Below are 20812 nucleotides of genomic sequence, written 5' to 3'. Positions count from 1 at the left end.
TTCCTTTGTGTGAGCTGGAGGTAAGCACTTTGAAGTGCATTTGGGACAGGGCACAGCTCTGCCCCGCCATCCTGGCAGGATGACCCCCCCTGCCACACCTAGTCCCATTTGTGTCACTGTCTGGGAGGAATACATAAACCCAACAGCATAGTCATTCACAGTCATGTGACCCAGGACACTGGCAGAAGGCACACATGGTTAGGACAAGAAAAAGGCATGTTTCTAATAATGTCATTTTTCGAATTGTGACTTAAAATCCAACTTTACCATTAAAGATGAATGCAATAAGGGAACCCAATATTAGTTAATGGCCTTAAAACGGTGAAAAGGGACTTTTAGGGTTTTTCACTGTTAGTACATTGGTTTAAGTACAGATGACCCACTTTTTGAATGCATCCACTCTATCCTGTGAGCTATTAAGGCCTACCTTAGGGGTGACTTATATGAATTAAAAAAGAATGCTAAGGTCTGGGAAATGGTTTATTTTGCCAGTTTAAAACTGACTACAGGCTGCATTGGCAGACCCAAGACATGTTTTACAGTGCTACTTCAGTGTGTGGCACAGTGAGTGCTGCATGCCCCCTAGTAGCATTTAATTTGCAGGCTCTGGGTACATGTAGTTCCATTTAGTAGGGATTTACACAAAAATTAAATTTGGATATTAGCTGTATGCCAATTTTATACTGCCCTGTATGGATTACTCTCTTTGGCTTTAACACACACAGTAGGAGTTGGTAGAGTCTTTGTCATTCTTGGTGAAGAGTTCTTTTGCGTTGGGAGTGGGTAGATACCAGTCTACTGAACCAAGAAAGTGACACTTCTTTCTAAGATTCTGCCTGCCAGGCATGAGTGACTCATCAGGCGCAGTATGACCCTGATGACAAAGAAGAGTCCGGATGACAAAGAAGAGACAGCTTAGAGGGATTTTCTCCCTAAAATGGATGACCAGACCTAGGTTAAAATGAATAGAAAGTCACTGGTGAGATTTCCAGTGCTCTCAACTATTTCTCACAAGTTTTGGAAATTGTCATATTGGGGAAAAACAGGATTGGACAAATAACATCATTGGTCATTTTAGGCTGGAAACACAATTAGTCAGGGTAACCAAGCTTTGCAACTGCAAACTGTTATTATGTGGGACCTGCACTGCTAGCTCAGAACACATTATCCCTGTTGAAGGCTGTGTATTGTACCTATGGAACAAATGTGGTAGGCCCATTGGGAGATCTGAGGAACCTACTGTGCCGGGCATCTGAACAACAAGCCCTAATGCCATAAAGGCAGATTAGTGCCCAATCCCTACAAGAAGAAGGGGAGAGAGGAGGATGCTAGAATGTAAAATAGTTGTCACACAAGGAAACACAAAGTTTTGGTCACTTCGCTTAAATGAGAGATTCTGGGCATTGCACTACTGACTGGTGATGTAACAGTGCAGTGTATGTTTCCTGATCATATCTCAACCAGAGATAGAGATGTTTCTAAGTCTAAAATCTGCTTAAGAGCCATCAACCTAGATTAATACATTTTGGCCACAAGCTCCCTTGAAACTTTGAAAGAAGTATCGCTAGAGCAGGCAAAGCTCGAGAAAAAGAACACATTGAAAATATTACTTTTCTACTTGGACCACACCACTTAATTAAAACTTGTGGGTCGGCTCTCTTGAAGTATTGTAGTTTTCCCCGAAATGGCCCATAATGGAGATTTATCATTTTTTCACACTATATTGACTTTTGTTGAAACTCATTAAGAGTATTGATCACAATTTTCACTTTTGTTTACAATTTGTTGGTGAATTATTGTAACCAGCAATGTTTTTTCATTGATTCCTTTGCCCAAGTTTTTCTTCAATTTATCCATGTACTTGATAGTGATGTGTTTCTTGATTTCTGCCTCCCACAGAACCTGTTACAGAGTTTAACTCATTGAGTTCAGCCAGCTATACCACAAATGAGATAAAGGGTAATTCAGCCAAGCCTTCCACCTCCCCTCCATGAACTTCAGGGAGAGTGTTTTGTGAGAGCTCTGCTAAAGGGCTTTAGACTCCAGAGTAAAAGAGGTACAATAACAGTGACCAATGTTTCTAAGTGTTGTGTCACCATTATTTTTCCTAATCAGCAGTAGTGGTGTGACAGTATCATCATTTCTTGAACTGCTCACCACCAAGATGACTATGTTTAAAGCAAGAGCGATCAATAAAACAAAAATATATATCACAAAACATGGCCAGACTAATCAAAAACTGGTCTGAAAGAATTAGACAGGAGATCCACACTATCAAAAGTCAAAAGACTGGGGGCGTGGTCTGCAGCCGACCAAGATGGCCGCGACCTAGAAGAGCTCTGAGGGAAGCGTCGGCTCCGCAATAAATCCGTCCAGAATCCGGACACTTATCCTGCCTCTGAAGACACGTTCCGAAAGCCGACGGCGTGAGGCGTTGGGCGCTCTGCTTGGCGGCCGTTGCGGGTCCCGTGCACTGCCGGAGGGCGCGTACCAAGGGAAGCGGCCATGCTGCGTGGATGAAGCCAGGGACTGCCGTGCTGCTGGGATCCTCGGAGGTGCGCTGTGGCGCCCGAACAGCGTAGATTGACGCCGGCGATTCGGCGGACGGAGGCTGCCGAGAGCTGTGCCTGGCCGTCGCTGCTGTCCTCGTCCGGTGCCTCCCTTGCCCGCCCCCGCACACCTACGGGGAGCCTGCGGGGCTGCTGCGGGCCACGTGTGGTGAGTGACGTGCCGGGGCGACCCGCTGCGGTGGAGGCATTGTGGTCAGCGCATCGGAACCGGTGTGAACGGAGCTGACATATAGATTGAAGCGCGCTGAAGAGAGGAGGGACTGGGCGCCTGTGGCCTGATGAGACCTGTGCTACCGAGTGGGTCCCGGGCTGCTTCCATACACCCAGACTAACGGCCCCCTATGGACTTAGGGTATAAACCGTAATTGGATCGCAGTGCCCCCGCTGTGGTGGGGGTTACAAAACGCAGTGCAACACTCGGACCGGCCCCTGATGGGTCGGGGGTGGCATAAATTCAATAAGAACTTTTCCCCGGGGCCCAGGCGTACACCATCGACAACCTTTGTATAAGGCTGGCGCAGCTTGGCTTGATAACCTAGAAGAGAATGGGTGTGGTGTGCTCAGGTGTCGCTAGTGATTTGGCGCGCTTTTCTTGACGGTGCCTCGCCGATCCCCCACAACCATCAACTTCCAGCACGGTGGGAAAACTGACAGGCCGCGCGTTGAGTGTGCTCCCACGGCAGGCGGCGGCGATTACCGATCGGCGCAGTACAGGACTGGGCGACAATGGGGGCCAGGGGCCCACGCACAAACTCGCAAGGCAAATTGGACAAGTATGCTTTCCAAAAGGGCCTTCCCACTCCGCCTGAGCGCAAAGACGTTCCAGACAAGGACTCAGATCTGGAGGGAGCGACAAAAGTGACACTAGAAGATATTATGGCTAAGGTGCAGTCCACAGTAGGGTCCATCTCGACTGATGTCTCCTTCTTGAGAGCAGACTTTCAAAAGATGACAACCTGGGTCACAGAGGTTGAACAAGTGACAAAATCCTTGTCCAAGGACACCACTGCGTTGCTTCAAAGGGTCAGTCATCTGGAAGCAGAAAATAGAATTATGGCTGAGAAACTGGACGACCAAGAAGGGCGCTCGCGGCGCAACAACGTCCGTATTACGGGTATTGCCGAAAGTGAAGGGAGTCCAGCCATGGATCTATACATTGAGGATCTCATAAAACAAAGACTTCAACCTCGAGGACTTTCGAACTTCTTCTCGGTGGAGAGGGCGCACAGGGTACCGGGGGCCAGGCCCAAACCCGGGGCTCCCCCTAGTCCAGTTGTTGTCCGTATCTTCAATTTCCGGGATAGAGACACTATACTACAAACGGCAAGGGTGGCTCCACCGCTGCGCATCCTAAATTCAGTGGTGTCCTTCTTCCCGGATTATACGGCGGCAGTAACTAAACGTCGCAGGAGTTTTGTGGAGATTAAGAAAGAACTCAGATGTAAGGAATTTCCATACTCCATGCTGTTTCCTGCGAAGCTGCATGTGGTGGCGGAAGGAAAAACCTGGTTCTTCGAAAGCCCAGACGAGGCCCATGACTGGCTCGAGGGCTGGCGACGGGTGAAAGGATCCGGAAGATCGGAGAGACGTCAGCAGCAGCACAGAAAAGAGACAGACGCCGGTGAACGCGAAAGAGAGAGTGAGGATGAGCGTACGAAACAGACCGTGGTTCAGGACTGAAATACGGAGATGCCGCATACTTGAGACCGGCCGGTATGGAGAGAGGCTCTATGGCTTTGTAATGTTCAAGTAGGACAATGGCTACAGGTCCAAGATATGTATACCGTGATCTGCCCACTTGACGGTGGTGGACACGAGTTCCAGAGTAACGTCATTAAGGACTGGGCTGTGGCATGTTCTTGTTGATATCATGTCTTTGAGGAGGGGCCGGACGACAGCTTTCCACAGACTTCTCCCCCCCCGCACGCAAGTACTGTTCATGGGAATAAAGCACTCTGCTAAGTTGGGGGGGGCGGATAGTTGGGGGTCCGTCTGGCAAGGAAGCAGGGAGGGGGGTAGTTGGGGAGGGATGTACTTCATTTTGGGTTTGCTTTGGGTTTGCTTTGGGTTTTATTATTTTTTGTGGCTAGCCAAACTGTGGTGAGTAGACGAGTGTGGGTGTACTGGATGCAAATTTCCCTAAAACGACTTATTGGTTTGTTGTGTATCATACAAGGGAAACCGTTGAATATTGTCTGCAATCTCACACGCTCCCTTCAAGATCACGATGACAAGGTGTTCACTAATGGAAGTTTGGCTTGGACAGGGGGGAAGGAGAGGGGGTGGTTGGGAGGGAAGGGAAAGTTGAGTTGGTATTACTTGTTTTTGGTGTTGAATTTTATATGGGCACACATGGCACACCTCCAGACTAGGAAAAGTAAGGATTTCTGGACACACTATGTAAAGGATCCTACGAGTAGACAGATTGTGCGTGAGGGACAGGGATGACGCGGACGCGCACCGAGTCTAATTCACAATTGCCTCCGATGTCCCTGATTAACCCATTAACGCTGCTTACGTGGAATGTACATGGACTGGGGGATAAAATAAAGAGAGGTCTGGTTCTACAGCATCTAAAGAGATGCGCGCCTGCGGTGGCCCTGCTACAAGAAACACATTTAGTGGGCTCAACTTGATCGATGGGGGTTCCGTATGGTGGTGCACTCTGAGTTCTCCTCTGGTTCCAGGGGTGTGGGTATTTTAGTGTGTAAACAGTTCCCACTGATAGTACAACATACTTATACAGATGACTAGGGTCGATTTGCGGCAATCTCCTGTCAATGGGAAGGGAAACTGTTTAATTTTGTGTCAGTGTACATCCCCCCGGCTCTTCACTCAATAGCTCTCCCGGCGCTTAGCGCTTTTTTGTTGGGTCTTCCTGTAGGTGTGATACTGATTGGTGGGGACTTCAATGCAGTCATTGACGGAACCAGGGATAGGTACGCCCTCAGGCAGCACACGGCTGGAACTACGTGTCTGGGGGGCTTTGTAGATGCCCTCGGGCTAACCGATGCGTGGAGATACAGGCATCCAGAAGTGCGACAATACACGTTTCAATCGGGGGTGCATAACAGCCTCTCCCGCATTGACTATTTTTTTACAGCCGCAGACCATCTTGCGAACGTGGTGGCTGTTGAGATCCGCCCTAGGGGTATTTCGGACCACTCGCCCTTACTGCTAACATACACGAATCATCATAAAGCACGGAAGAGGGTCTATCCAGTGTATCCGGGGTACTTACAAATCCCTAAGATTTCGAAAGACATAGTCGCTGCGACACAACACTACTTCCAAGAGAACGCTTTCTCATTCCAGTCCCCCGGTATTCTTTGGGAAGCATACAAAACGGTGATCCGAGGGCAGGCCATTTCCTCTGTAGCAGGTCACAAGAGGGGAAAACAAGCTGAACTCGATATCATAGAGACCGCCCTGATTGATGCTACAGATCAGCACGCACGGGATCCATCGGAGGAACAGGAGCGAGCAAACAGAACAATAGCACAGTTGCGGAAACCGGATGGCTCATTGACGGCTGCACCGGAAGAAATAGTGAATACTTTAGCCGGATATTTCCACCAGGTCTATGAGTCGTGGACGACAATAGAGACGGTGGAGGCTCAAACGTATATTAGGGATGTTAACTTGCTGAAACGCTCCCCAGAGGAAGCACTCACCCTAAAAGCCGACTTAACAGTCGAATAACTACAAGTGGCTATCGGTTCCCTACAGTCGGGAAAAGCGGTGGGACCTAATGGTTTACCCATCGAACTGTATAAAAAGACAGCAGCTACGACTGCCCCATATCTTTTAAATATGTATCTTGAGAGCCTCAAGGTAGGGGAGCTCCCACACGATCAACGCAGGGCCACCATCGTGACAATCCCAAAACCTGGTAAACCCCCTGATGAGTGCGCCTCTTATCGTCCGATCTCGTTACTTAATGCAGACGCTAAAATATTAGCCAAACTGTTGGTGACGCGGCTGACCCCGCACCTCATGACCCTAATTCACCCGGATCCATCCGGGTTTATGCCTAATAGGAGCGCGGCTCTCAACCTGCGGCGTCTGCAGGGAGTAATGGCCCGGATGTCCTCTATTCAGGAGCCAGCGGTTATCCTTTCCCTTGATGCGCGGATGGCTTTTGATATGGTGGAGTGGCCATATCTTTTTGCAGTCCTTAGTCACTTACGATTCGGCCCGAAATTCTGTGCATGGATACAGCTGCTCTACCGTAAACCGTTGGCACATGTAGTGGCCAATGGTCACATCTCCAGAGACTTCCTACTGACACGGGGAACACGCCAGGGGTGTCCACTGTCACCGTTGCTCTTCGCACTGGTGCTGGAGCCACTGGCGGCATGGATCAGGTGGGAACCCCTGATTCGTGGACTCCAATGGACGCCAAACTGGGAAGACCGCATTTCTTTATATGCGGACGATGTGCTGCTATATCTGACGTCCCCTGGCCGCTCCATTTTAGTGCTTTTAAATATCTGTGAGATTTTCGGTCGGTATCTGGATACACTATTAATTGGTCCAAGTCGGTTTTGTTTGTACTACGTGGTCCGAGGCCTTCGCTTCCGAGGGATTGCCCCCTGCAGGTCACGGAGGCCACCTTTAAATATCTCGGTATTCATATCACGCCCACACACGATGACTGAATTCGGAGAAATCTTGGACCCCCCTTGGACCGGTTTCGGCGTGATGCGTTGGTCTGGCGCGGTCTGCCGCTGTCAATGCTGGGAAAAGCGGCACTTTTTAAAATGATGGCACTCCCACGTTTTCTGTATGTCCTGGAAAATACTCCGTTTCCCGTACCAGTGAGTTACTTCAAGAAAATTGCATCGGAGGTCTCTGGTTTGATTTGGGGGAGCAAGACGGCACGAATCAGGTAGGATAAGTTGATCAGGAGCTGATCTGACGGTGGTATAGCCCTCCCCAATATACAGTTATACTACTGGGCGGCCCAACTAAAGGTAATTAATAGTTGGTTATAAGCTCCTCATACCGACCCAGCGTTTCAGGCGGATAGGCAAGGACTGGGGGATGATGGGGTTATATCAGTGCTGTACAATAGAAATAAAACCAGATGATTAATTGGGTCCACAGCACACACAGTTCGCATATGGCATTAGGCGCATGCCAGGTTGGGTTGGAAGGGGGTTATCACCCAAATGACATCACTCTGGACCTCTCAGCGGCTTGGGCGCCTAAAGAACAGCAAAGGCTTTGATAAATGGGATGCGATAGGTATATCAACGGTGGGTGATCTCTGGAGGAAGGGGGAGGTAATCCCATTTGAATGCCTGCAGATCCAATACGAACTCGCACCGTCCGAACTTTACAGATACACGCAGGTCAAACATGTGCTGCAGGCGGTTCTACCTATGGGGACCATCTTGGCAGAGGCTTCACCTCTGGAGGATAGGTTACTTACTGACTATATGCATAAAAGGGCCACTTCCCTAACCTATCGTAAGTTAGTAAACAACCTGCCGGACCCCACTTTAGCGCTTCAGCAGAAATGGGTCACAGATTTGGGAGAATTGGATGATGCAGAGTGGCAAGAGGCACTGTCATCTCCTCGAGAAGTCGCAGTACCGGCACGCATGCGGTTGATACAACTCAAAGTACTTCACCGCACATATTACACCAGACTGACCCTCTTCAAAATTGGGATGGCCGTACATCACTTCTGTCTGTGGGACTGTGGGGAGGAGGGTACTTTCTACCATACTGTGTGGGAATGTCCGAAGATCAGGGCTTACTGGGTCAAGATAATGAGGACAGTGTCTCAAACCGTGGAGGACTCGTTGATCCCGGAGCCGAAACGGTGTTTACTAAATATTTGGGAACCAAATGATCTAACCCACCCGACACAGGATTGAGCAACACTAGGAATCATGTATGCTAAAAGGAATATTGCGAGGAGGTGGAGATCCGGTGAATCACCCACGTTGCAGGACTGGTGTAGGGATATGGATGAAGCTATGGTGGCGGAAAGAGCGGTGTATACACATCGGGGATGCCCTCAAAAGTGGGAAAGAATCTGGGGAAAATGGAATAAATTCAGAGGGTACATATGCGAACCACCAAGACCAGAGGTGAATCAAACGTCCGATTAGTAGTAGGGGGTGGAGGGTGTCGGGGTTATTGTACTGTGGGGTCATGGTTGATGCTCCAGAGATCACGTACAACTGTTTCGTTGACAATGCTAAGGAAGGATTGGTGCGGATGGAGAATAACTGTATGTAGGCCATGTGTTTTTGTCATGCTTATTGTTATCAATAAAAAGATTGTTTTTTATAATAAAAAAAAAATATATATAAAAAAGACTACTCAGTACTAGGGCAAACCTAGCTGTCCCAACTCTCCCCCTTCCCGTTATAAACAAGCATTACCAAAGACAACAGGTCTGGCTATTTTAAAAGTGAAAGTGCTTGTTTATTGATTGGTGTGTTTTGGTGTGGATGTGCGAGCTGTTGAATGCAAGAATGAGCCAATGGCATAAAGAATGGTTGGATAAGTGAATCACTTAGTGCGTACTTGTTAGTGGAGCACGGATGGTACTGACTATGAGACAGTGCCTGAGTTTTAGAGAGGTGGACAAAGGAGAAGATTCAGGGGTAGACAAGGGGGCAAGGACACTGCATGCACCAGGGGAGACACAAGGACAGAGTATAAAGCACATTGCAGATTCTGGTAGATGGTAAAAGTATGGGTAGGTGACGATTAGGAGTCATTTGCATGCAACATGGGCCAGGCAGGTGGAAAATCAGACTGTAGTGGCAACAGGACAGACAGCAAGAGCACCAAGGAGTAGGCAGTGAGAGTAGCAGATGGTATGTGAGACCACCAGGGTCAGTGAAAGCAGCAGGGACAGACAATCATTTACTCCTCTCTCTCAGTGCCTCAAACTCCTGCCTAGCCAACTTCCAGACAGATGCATGAAAACCAAAGAAGGACTGGCCAATAAAATCATTACATGTATAGAGCAAAATGAAGTGAACATTTTAGAATGGTGGTTGCCTCTGTTTTCTACAATACAACCCGCGTTATTTTAATATCTCTTACTGATAATGTTTAGAAAATCCTACTAAAATGGTTGAAAAATCTCAACTAATATTTTTGGATTGTGTCTTTTGGCCATTACTGGATACCATAGAAAGGTGAGTAGTGTCGGTACTCAGCCTGGTATCAGAGGCATGGGCTAACGGGTGCTCTGAATAGTACAGAAGTAGCCCGGCAAGGAGAGCAAAAGGCAGCCCATTAGTAAATGAGCACCTGGCAGGGAAACGGCCTTTACAACGCAGGTTTTAGCATGCGTTTCATTTCCTCGCAAGCGAACAACACTTGCCTTAACCACACATATGCGTGGTTAAGGCAGTCAGAGTTCTACCTGTCTGAGCAGATGGGCGGGGAGAGGAACCAAAAGGATTGCAATAAGAAGAAGGGCCGGGACGCAGCTCGGTAAGTTGGGGCCGGGGGAAGGTGTGGGTAGTTTTTAGGGCAGGGGGCTGAATTGTAGGGCTCAGGGGGAAGGGGCAGTTTTTAGGGCTGGGGGCCAGTTTATAGTGCTCAGGGCAGGGGTGCTGGGGTCAGGATAATTTTTTTTGTGCTAGGGGTCCGGGTTTTAGTTCTGAAGGTAGGGGGTCAGGGTAGTTAATAGGCCCGAGGCGGGTAGATTAGAACACAGAAGGGCCGATTTTTTAGGGCTCAGAGCAGGGGGGACTGGGGTGGGATCTTTACTACACATGCCTTTACAACGAAATTTGTTGTAACAGCAGGTGGGGAAAAGGCATGCTTGGTAAAGACTCGGTCGTTGTAAAGACCGTGTGGTTAAGGCATGTGTGGTTTAGGCATGCATGGTTGTGTCATACAACTCATCTGGCAGCAATAAAAGGGGGACCTGATGCGTGCTCTGAATATTTAATGGGAATTGAATAGCAAAAGAGTTCAGGGGTTTTACATGACGTGGTTGAAATGGAATTATAGAAGTGTAGGTACTCACTGGCCAAGAGTACCTATGTGCTATCGAGAAGTGCCGTACTCTCCCATTAAAAGTATTGAACCTTGCTGAGAAGTGCAGGTGCCCTGCCGCTCAAATTAAAGAAGTGCAAGTACTCAGTACCTGTGAGTACCGGCGCATTTAAAGCACAGTTTACCTATCGAATCAACACAATGGCAGCCAGGCAGTAGAACAGCAATCTTCCCTTCTGCCTGGCTTGAGCTCAGCCAGTGTGCGGCGGGGCACCGCTGCTGCTCCCCTACAGCACCCACAGGCAGAGCAGTGATCTACTGCGGTATTTAGAGTAGCATGCTTGAACACTGCACCCAGAGCCTACTCGCATGTGGTGGCCAACTTGCAAATTACAATGCTGGGGGTGGGGGGCACTCCTTTTATGCTAACTGCTGCTAACTGTATACATCCAACAAATAGCGTGGGCTGGCCCAAAGTATGACGGACAACCCAGAGAGCCAGTACCTGAAGGGGGATAGCCCAACAAGCCTAAAAAAGACAAAGGTAACAGTTGTTTTCATGAAATTTAAATATTTTTAATTTTCGTTTTAGTCTGAAAATGCTTTATTAAGAAAAGGAAATTGTAAGGAGAACCACAATGCTAGTTAATCAGACAGCAACACGAAAATGCATGCAAGCATTAACAATTCTGAACACAATTGCAACTCTATATCACTAACAAATCGTAAAACGTTGTGCTCAAATGTATAAAAAAGTGGTAAAACAAAAGCATTTCATAAGTTTTTGAAATCTTTGTAAGTCTTGAGAGGGTGACGAAGTTAGATCCACTTCCTGCAACCTGTCAGTCAAGGACAGAGTTCAGCTCGTGAGTGAATGAAAGGAAGGCTACCTCCGTGGCCTGTTGCTTGTGCAATGCGAGGAAGAGGGGGGATAGCTCACTTTATGAACTGTTTTCGCAGCAATGGCAGAAATGATGGGTCTTTCATGGCCTGCTCAATGAGAGGGAGTGGAAAGGTTCACTTCATGGCCTGCTGCTTGTTCGACGTGTGGGACGGAGAAGATCTGTAACTTCAGGTCCTGTTAGCTCTGCAGTGTGAGAGTCCAAAATAAAGATTTACTTCATCACCTGTTAATTAAGGAAAGCCAGGGACAGAAACGAAGGTTCACTCTATGGCCTGCTGATGACTGCATCTATTCTGACAGCTGCTACTTAGAAACCGGTGAAATGCATCTAGTGCACACACAGAGGGGGATAATTACAAGAAAATGCCGGAGCACTGTGTTACGCCAAATTTGACAACGCCGCGCTCTGACATTTTCAAAACGCGGGGATGCACAGTATTTACAAAACTAGGGCGCACCCCTGCATTTCCCCTAGTGTTGGTGCTAAAATAGCTCCCTAAGACCAGCACAAGCAACCTTGCGCCATGTTGCAAGGGTACCTGTGATGCAGGGGCGATTGTATATTTGCAGAAAGGAACAACTTCTGCACATAAACAATCAATAATAGTGATTTGCTTTTTCTATGTGTGCTGCGCAGCACACATTGAAAGAACAAACAAGCATTGGTATAGCCAATAGGTCTCGCCATTGTGACCTTATAAGTGTTTAACCATGCAACAGTTGATGTTGGTGCACCAAGGATATTGTTCTGTATACCTAAATAATTATAAGGTCCCAAAAGCGAGACCTATTGGCTATGCCAATGCTTGTTTTACAGTGCTATAAATATAAGCACCGACAACCACTGATTTGTACACATTTATGCAAGTAACGAAAGATGCCAGGAACCCCCACCTGAGTGCACAATGTCATGCCCAGAAATATAGCTTCACCAACAATGACAAACACTAATCCAGGAAAAACAACAAATAAAAACATTATGTAAATCTGCTGTGTCTAGTGTCAGCACTGTTTGGCCCCAGCATCTTCAGATTCAACAAACCCACCTCAAACTACTCACACAGTTCTCAACAACATCAAATATTAAAGTACTCAAAGCATTAGTGTCATACCAAAGGCATTGGTCTTTACTCTCTGCAACCCACTGCCTATCAATAGAGTAGACAAACCCTGCACAAAGAGCCTCAAACAGACACAGATTGGTATTTATGACTTGGGTAGAGATAATACTGACGTTTCAGGGACTTAGCATGTTGCCAGACTTGTAAGAATGACATCTGTTCAGGAGACGGTAGGGACTGTGACACATAGCTGTACAAAACAAGAGAATACATCACTTACCAATAACCCTGAAATACCCAGGCTAACAGTGTGGTGTAATAGTCGAGACTGCTAATCTGATATGACCCTTAAGCCAGAGCTGTGAAAACTGTTCTGCACACATTGCTACATGAGTCAGGTCTTATCTTTTGGGCCATTTAAGCTATTGTGTTCCCATTAATACTTTTTGGCACACACCTAGCTAACAATTGGAGCGGTTGAAGTTTCTATTTTCTTACAAAGGTATTTCAACTAAAGTGAGGTACTGAAAGCGGATGTGCTTGTAGACTGCTGAAGGCGTGAGACCTGGCTTTTAATTCAAACGTTGTGAAGCTGCTGTATTCGCTTGTAAATGTATACGGAAGGCTTAGCCCTCGTTCCAAACATAATCATAAAGTGCTCGCAGTGCAGCAAGTGTTCAGGGGGTTACCTAGATCTCTCCGTGGGGATTCGGAAACTGTTCTGCTCACAGTCGGAAAGTAAATCACAAAAGTTACTGCCAAAGGTCGTGCAGTAGCTCTACTCACGCACACTACTGGCAGTGGGTGATCTAGATCTCACTACATGAGTTCTGCAGCAGCTGTTCTCACAGTCCTGAAGGTGTGTGACCAAGATTCTCTATGGGTTTGAAACAGAAGGTGCCTTGCTGACACGTCAGCCAAATTCATTAAATGTGCTGCTTTCGCACAAAAGGTTTGTCTTGCAAAGAAGGCGTTGTGATGACAAGACATGGGACAGCTATGCCCCGTTTTAATTCAAGACAGATGACTAGAAGGCACTCAAACATCTGTCTGTCATCCAGGAAGGTATTCTGTCTTCAAACCAACAAGTGTGTAATAATCTTGCAGTACTTAATCTGGGTTGATTTAGGGTTCCAAGTCGCAGTTGTTACTTTTAAAAAAAAACTTTCCCATGTGCAAAATTTAGGCAGCAGAGTCGGGACTTTAAAATAAAACAAGTATACTTCTAGAACCGACTTAGCAATGGCAAACAGCACAAGCATTGATCCCGAACGTGATCAAACATCAAAGCGGCCGCGAAAGTGAAAGTAATTGCGGTGAAGCGCGGCGCGCGCGCCCGCGCACATGCACTGTAGCTCTAGGCTGGCCTGGTAGCACTTTTTGGAGCCCTCTCAATAAGTCTCGCCAGACCAGCGCATGCGCTGGGTCAGGCGAGACCTAAAACCGATGAAAAATTCTCAGAACAAAAAACGAGGAAAAATTCCCAGATCACGATGCTAAGACCAGATATTCCCTGGCGTTTTCTTTTGGCACTGCCCCATCCTTGTACATCTGGGGCATCATCAAAAAGCAATGGGTGGTGCGGTGGAACACCCTCTGCAACACCCATTGCACGCCCCTTTACCGCAGAGGACTTCAGCGGAATGGGGCATATTTATAAGGTGCCGTTAGGCCATGTTAAGTGGCTTAGCGCCACGGTGTGAATATTGGGAATGGTACCACGGCACCAGGAGCATCAGAAAAAGTGATGTCCCGGTGGCGTTAGAGGCTTGTAAATATGTCCCGGAGAGTGGTGTGAAAAAGCCAAGGTCACCAAGGTCTCCCCCTGTTCATTCCTCAAGAAGTGGAGACGGACTCCAACATGAGGGGGGGGGGTGGCAGGTAGAGAAGCACAGGCATGAGATGAGGAGCTGAGACACAGATACAGCAGGAGGTGAGATGGTAAGGGGCACGAGATAGATGCAGAACAGGCAATGCTGGCAGGAAGCAAATGAGAAGCAGAAGGACCCCGAGGGGCATGCTGGCCTCCTAGCCACCTGCAGCGGCTAGTTAACTACAGTGAACCTGGTCTGGCCCTAAACAAAGACCCTCGGAGCTGAGGCGAAGCAGACTTTTCACATTCTATCGAATCCACAATGCTTTTTACACAACTATACAAAGAACGGAGGCAATGTATTCATTGTTTCAATGAAGATATTCAAATTATTACATTTGGAGAAACAGAAGGGTGAGATGCAATGGGTGTCTAAGGTTATAGATACGTGTATACGTTGATAGGCGGCCTGCAAATCATTTCAAATTTAGCATGAGTTTACTGTAATGTTTATATGCCTCTGGGACCCAAGCCACCCTCAATGCAAACAAACTTTATACATTGATATTTTATTAAAATACTAATGGTGTCTAGACCGATGATATGGTATGAGACGACGTCATATTCCATACAAAAGACCCTAACAGTGCAGACCTGACGTGTGCAAAGTGATACACAGCGGCTTCCCCCGCATAAACGCTGTGATTTTAGGCAAAAATGGTGCATATTATCAAGCAGGGCGTTAAAATTATCGCCGCTTTAGCGGCAGAAAACTGCCGCTAAAGCGGCGATAATGGGCTTGATAATATGCCGCACAGAATTCCAATAGAAGCCCATGTTGACACCAGAACATGGGCTTCTATGGGAATTCTCTGCGGCATATTATCAAGCCCATTATCGTCGCTTTAGCTGCAGTTTTCTGCCTCTAAAGCGGCTATTATTTTAACGCCGTTTCTTGATAATATGCCCCTATATTCTTTCATCAAAACTCGTCTTTGTTATCGCATATTTCTTTTCAATTTTGAAGCCCCGTTATCTTATTTTAGTGCTGTTTGTGGTATGATTTACATGGGAAACATTTTTAGTGCTCGGCTTGTGCACGGGCTCTAATATTTGAATCAGATCCTTGGCTCGGCTCTAACCGGTTGATTCGTTGGCTCGCCCATCTCTATTTATGCATCCCAATAAATGAGAAATATAAGTCGTGGGGAGCTCGAATTGTTCCCTGTAAAGCATCAGGGCGGCATAGTGGCACGAGTACAAGGTTGCCTTATAACAGTAGATTGCAAGGCATATTTACTTTCTGTGAACATTTTGTAAGCTTTACAGCCCTGTAGTGCACAATCATTTGGAACTCTAACTAGTGTCTATAGAGTAACATAGAATACACGTCAACTTCAAGTAGTGCGCCATCATCGGGAAATATATGGCAATGTTAAAAACAATGCAAACACAAAGAGATGATGGACGGAGTGCCCAGACGTGGGTCCTGTGCTCTCCATGCCACTGGAATCAAGCTATCCTGGCTGAAGAGGGGTGAAACCCTGAAACCTGTCCTAGGATGCTTGGTTCCAGTCCAGGGAGGACCTGGCTTGGCACTTCGGGCTGGACTGTTCCCATGAGGCACAGGGTCAAGACTGATTTGCATATGGCTGGGTTCAAACTGGAATGGCATGGTGAGCAAAAAAAGATGGATTTAGGCCCAGATCTCTGTACTGGGGTGATGTATGACATTGTTCTGCATTCTGTCTATCAACTGTTGTTTTAGTATTTGTCACCCCGAGTGGGACGGGTATGCCCAGACGTGGGTCCTGTGTTCTCCATGCCACTAGAATCAAGATATCCTGGCTGAAGAGGGGTGACACCCCGAAACCGCTCCTAGGATGCTCGTTTCCATCCAGGGAGGACCTGGCTTGGCAGTTCGGGATGGACTGTTCCCATGAGGCACAGGTTCAAGACTGATTTGCATATGGCTGGGTTCAAACTGGAATGGCATGGTGAGCAAAAAAAAGATGGATTTAGGGCCAGATCTCTGTACTGGGGTGAATGTATGACATTGTTCTGCATTCTGTCCATCAACTGTTGTTTTTGCAATGTTAAAAACAATTGCATTTGTAATCATATCTATACAAAACAGAGGGCTTGCTGAAGCATGTTTTCAAAATGAGTACTTGCAAAATTTGCCTTTTGATTCTGTCAGCTTTCTTTGCTACCAGAAGAGAAATCCACCTGTGTCAAATGCTAATGTTCTGACCACATCGCGTACGCTTTTTCCTCTTGGGGAAACGTTGTCCAATCCTGCCCCCTGCTGACCATTTCTAATAACTACAAACAGTATAGAAATACATTAGATTGTCCGTTTGTACAAATAAATGTAGTGCCAATGCATCAATTCCACGGGGCGCCATAATGACAACGCGCATAGTTTGTCTTTTTTTGGTACATTTTCATACTTGTTAGTGTTTTAAAAAAAAGAGACTGTAGAGAAACAACTACGAAAGCATTGCTTTGTTAAAGTCCAGGCACTGTGCAGACCAATTGCAATCCATTCTTGGCACAAAATCTGATTGCAGTTATTACAATCTCCCTTTCTTTAATATGTGCACTTTCTTGAGTTCTGTCATATGGGAGTTTTAAATATGAGACTGAATGTATCCTAATAAAATTAAAGAGCAATTATTCTGGGTGCATAAAAATGCCAAGTGAAATATTGCAGACGCAAAGAACCAGAGCAAATATGCCATTTAAAGAGATGAACTTTCTCCCACAAAAAATACGAGAAGCTGACATTTTTACTGAGCTGATCTGCTATTGTTCTCGTTTTTCTAAAGCATTGCAGGTGAATTTGGTCTAATGTTTAGGGGCCTCATTGACTAATTTTTGGTGTAGGGCAGTGCCACAAGTCTTCCTCCTGCGCTGCCCTATGTCAAAAGAAAAGGGCAGGAATGTGCCGTATCTCTGAGATACGGCGTATTCCTGTCCTCTTATACTGTGTTGGCACGCAAATGGCTACCTAGCACCAACGCAGGCACCTTTGCACCATGGTGCAAGGGTGCCTGCATTGAAATCAGGTTGTTTTTGTGTAGGAAGGGACAACTCCCTACACATAAACAATTGCGCCACCCCAGGGGAGGCGTAGGCATTTGATGCATTCATAGATTTACAGACTATTGTAAATCTGGAAATGTGTCAAATGCCATGAGTGTTACATGGGAATACCCACCTCAACGCCCATGGCACGCCTCCCTATCGCAGTGTGAGGCAACGGAGCAACTTGCTCTGCGTTGCCTCACACCATAATTACGAGGCCATGAAAATCCATGCAGGGTTGCTTTATGTGGCTTCGTAGATATGCCCCTGCAGTGTGCGCTGCCAGAGCGTCATTAAAAGTGATGCTCCTGTGGTGCATGGGGCTTGTAAATGAGCCCCTAGATATTTCCACTTGTCCCACCTACTTCAGAATCATGGCCTCTGCAATTTTGTCTGAGACAGCAGCCCCTGCAGGACTCGCACACATCTGCTCTCTAGCTAAGAAGGTTTCACAGTCGCGGCGTGTGATTGGAACATCTACTAAGCAGAGTATCCGATTGCCAGGCACTGAATGGTGCACTTATTCCAAGAAATCACACAAGCAACAGACTTAGCGTCTCATTCACACTTTTACGAAAAAAGCGTCTGAAGCCAGAAGACTAAAATACACCGTTTCAGCCAAAGATGCATGAAAAAGTGTACAGTTTTAGAAACTGACTGTGGCAGGAGTGTGCAAGGGTTTTCACTGCTTCACTGTGAGTGCAACCCATATGCTGATAAACAACAATGGTACATGTTTAGTACTTTTGATTTAATCTGCCATTTCCACTCGGTGGTGCCCTAAAGTTGTAGCCTTACCTTTTACCCATGGAAGTGCTGCTCAGAGGATGAAGTCTAACAGCAAGGGGTGTGGAGCCGTGGGGCATCATGTATGGCATTTTGGAGTAGGGCAGCGCAGTAGGGCAGCACAGTAAGTCACCCTGCTGCACTGGCCTACACCAAAGTGAAAGGGCAAGAATACACTGCATTTAAGCAATATGGTGTCTTCCTGTCCGTTCTGCCTGCGCTGGCGCCGTTTTGGCAGCCTAGCACCAACATAGGCGCTCTTGCATAATTGTGCACGGGTGCCACCATTGCAGGCAGGATTGTTTTTGTGCAGCAAGGGGCACCTTACTGTGCAAAAACAATCGTAGATGGTGTTTTCCTCTTTATGTGTGCTGCATTCTGCAGCACACATGGAAAGAGGAAATGAACATGTTTCTCCTTGTTACGCCTCACCTTGGGAGGAGTACGGACTTGGCGCTTCCACAGGTTTACATCACTTTGTAAATCTGGGGCAGCGTCAAATTCCATGGATGCTGTATGGAAAAACCCACCACAACGCCCATGGAATGCCTCCCGGGCGCAGAGTAAGGCGACACAGCGATTTGCGCTGTTGCCTTACTCGTGATTATTAGGCCACTCAAAGTCACGCAGGGTGTCTCTGCGTGGCTTCATAAATGTTTTTGAGAGCCCTGTGTCATGCATGTGCCACTTTACGTGGTGCAAAAGTGACACAGAGCTCTCTTAATTAAGACTCCCTTATATGTTCAGGAGAGTCAGAATACCTAGTTTGGAAACATCTGTGATTGGTGGTTTAGGAGTGAACGAATTGAGGGCAGGGCTCGTTTGCCAATAAGAGGAGGCAGAAGAGTGAGTCCTCCTGGATAAGATTTTGTTATCTTTGATCAAAACAGGTTACAGTTGAAATGCTTGCTGTCAAAGACAGAGCAAAGTAAACTAGTTCGTTTTAGAGAGACTGCTAAGTACAACTGTAAAACAGAAACATGTATCGAGCTGCAGCAGGAGAAGTCGTGCAAACCTGTCAAAGAAGCTGCAAAAAGCAGTTGCACTGTGTTTAGTGGTTATAAAATGAAGCTGAGTGAGCTCCTGCTCACTTCAGCTCCTGGTGATACTAGGCCTCCCTAACACCAAACATCTGCCCAGCTGCAGCACTTCGGAACTGAGTCTTATATGTTTTTAAGGACGAAAACTAAAACACATAATTCTGGAAACACCAAATTTCAGTCCTGAGTCACGGACTCAGGTAAGGTGGAATTTTGTTCCTGCAAGTAGGATTTGTGCCAGACAGACAATCTGCCACGATGGTGGATTTTCATGTTCACAAATCTAGCTCTATGGGTGGGATCGTGGGTGTGTATGGAACGATCCACTACACAATTTGGTGAACTCCACAAAGTCGTTTATATTTGGGTAGTCATCAATGACTTGCAGTTAGTGTCATACTCTAGTCATATTCTAGAATTGAACAGTGGAGTACCCCGGGCAAAAGACGAGAATAAGTGGGTTTCTCATGTGGGAGTTGGGTGGGACTGCCTCCAACAGTGTCTGCGTGGAAAAAGTACCGCGGACCGGGAGGCGCAGCCGACCCTAGATGGACAGCGGATAACTCCCCCCCACCCATGGGCACCAAACAAAGGGCATGGCGGCAGTAGGGTGTGTGAGTGCGCCAAAGCGTCAGCGAGTGACCAAATACATTTGGGTTCAAAGGGCCCAATCAGATGAGAAGGGCATGGTCACGAGCACGGCCAAAAGGTGACTGGGGCAAGCAGTCCCCAGCATTGTCACCGGAAGGAATTGATGTCAACACCGCCTGAGACACCAGCCATGCTAGGAGAACAACGCTTCCCCCCAAAGGACGATAACTACCGGACAGAAGAGTCAAGTGCAGTCAGCGAGCCATGGTCAGAGACTGGCAGTAAGCGGGGAACCTCCAACAGCAGTGATGAACAACATGGCCCGTAAGTGCAGGTTTCCTAGAAGCACCTGGAGCCAACACGGCCATGCTCAAGGGGAGCTTCCCGGCAAGGGGATTAGGATTTCTGACCAGGAGCCAGTAGCTCTTGGGAAGGTGCATGGCCAGTCTGGTCTCACACAGCACAGAGTTTCAGTATGTGCGATGGTGCCCTAAAGCCAGGGAAGTCATTAAGGTGAGCTGTACTAGACGCTTTGGGCAGTCACAATGGGTCTTTTGAGGTATGGGCAAGTCTAAATCAGGAACGTCCCTGTTACCACAAAACGTATCGGGTTGGGGGGAGCATTACATCCTGGGGTATGTCGATAACTCATGGGTAACACATGCGCAGCGCATCTCAAAACCACGTCAAGATGCAGGGCAGTGAGAATTGTTATAGGGTATGGTATCTGCACTGAACAAAAAAAAAATAATAATTTTATTAATTTATAAAGTTTTATATAGCGCGAACATGACCTACGAGGGTATCAGAGCGCTTTACAGTACACTGTTATCAAACATTAGATGATTGGAGCAATATACATACATTCGAAATTCGACATTCAATACAAAAGAGGTAGACAGTGGTGTATGGATATCATAGGTGGCTAATAGTCATCAAAGAGTTAAAGTCTTAGGATGTTAATTTGCTCATTAGAA

This window comes from Triturus cristatus, chromosome 8, assembly GCF_964204655.1.
Source record: "Triturus cristatus chromosome 8, aTriCri1.1, whole genome shotgun sequence".
Taxonomy (NCBI): Eukaryota; Metazoa; Chordata; class Amphibia; order Caudata; family Salamandridae; genus Triturus; species Triturus cristatus.
Note: the sequence above shows the minus strand (reverse complement) of the source record.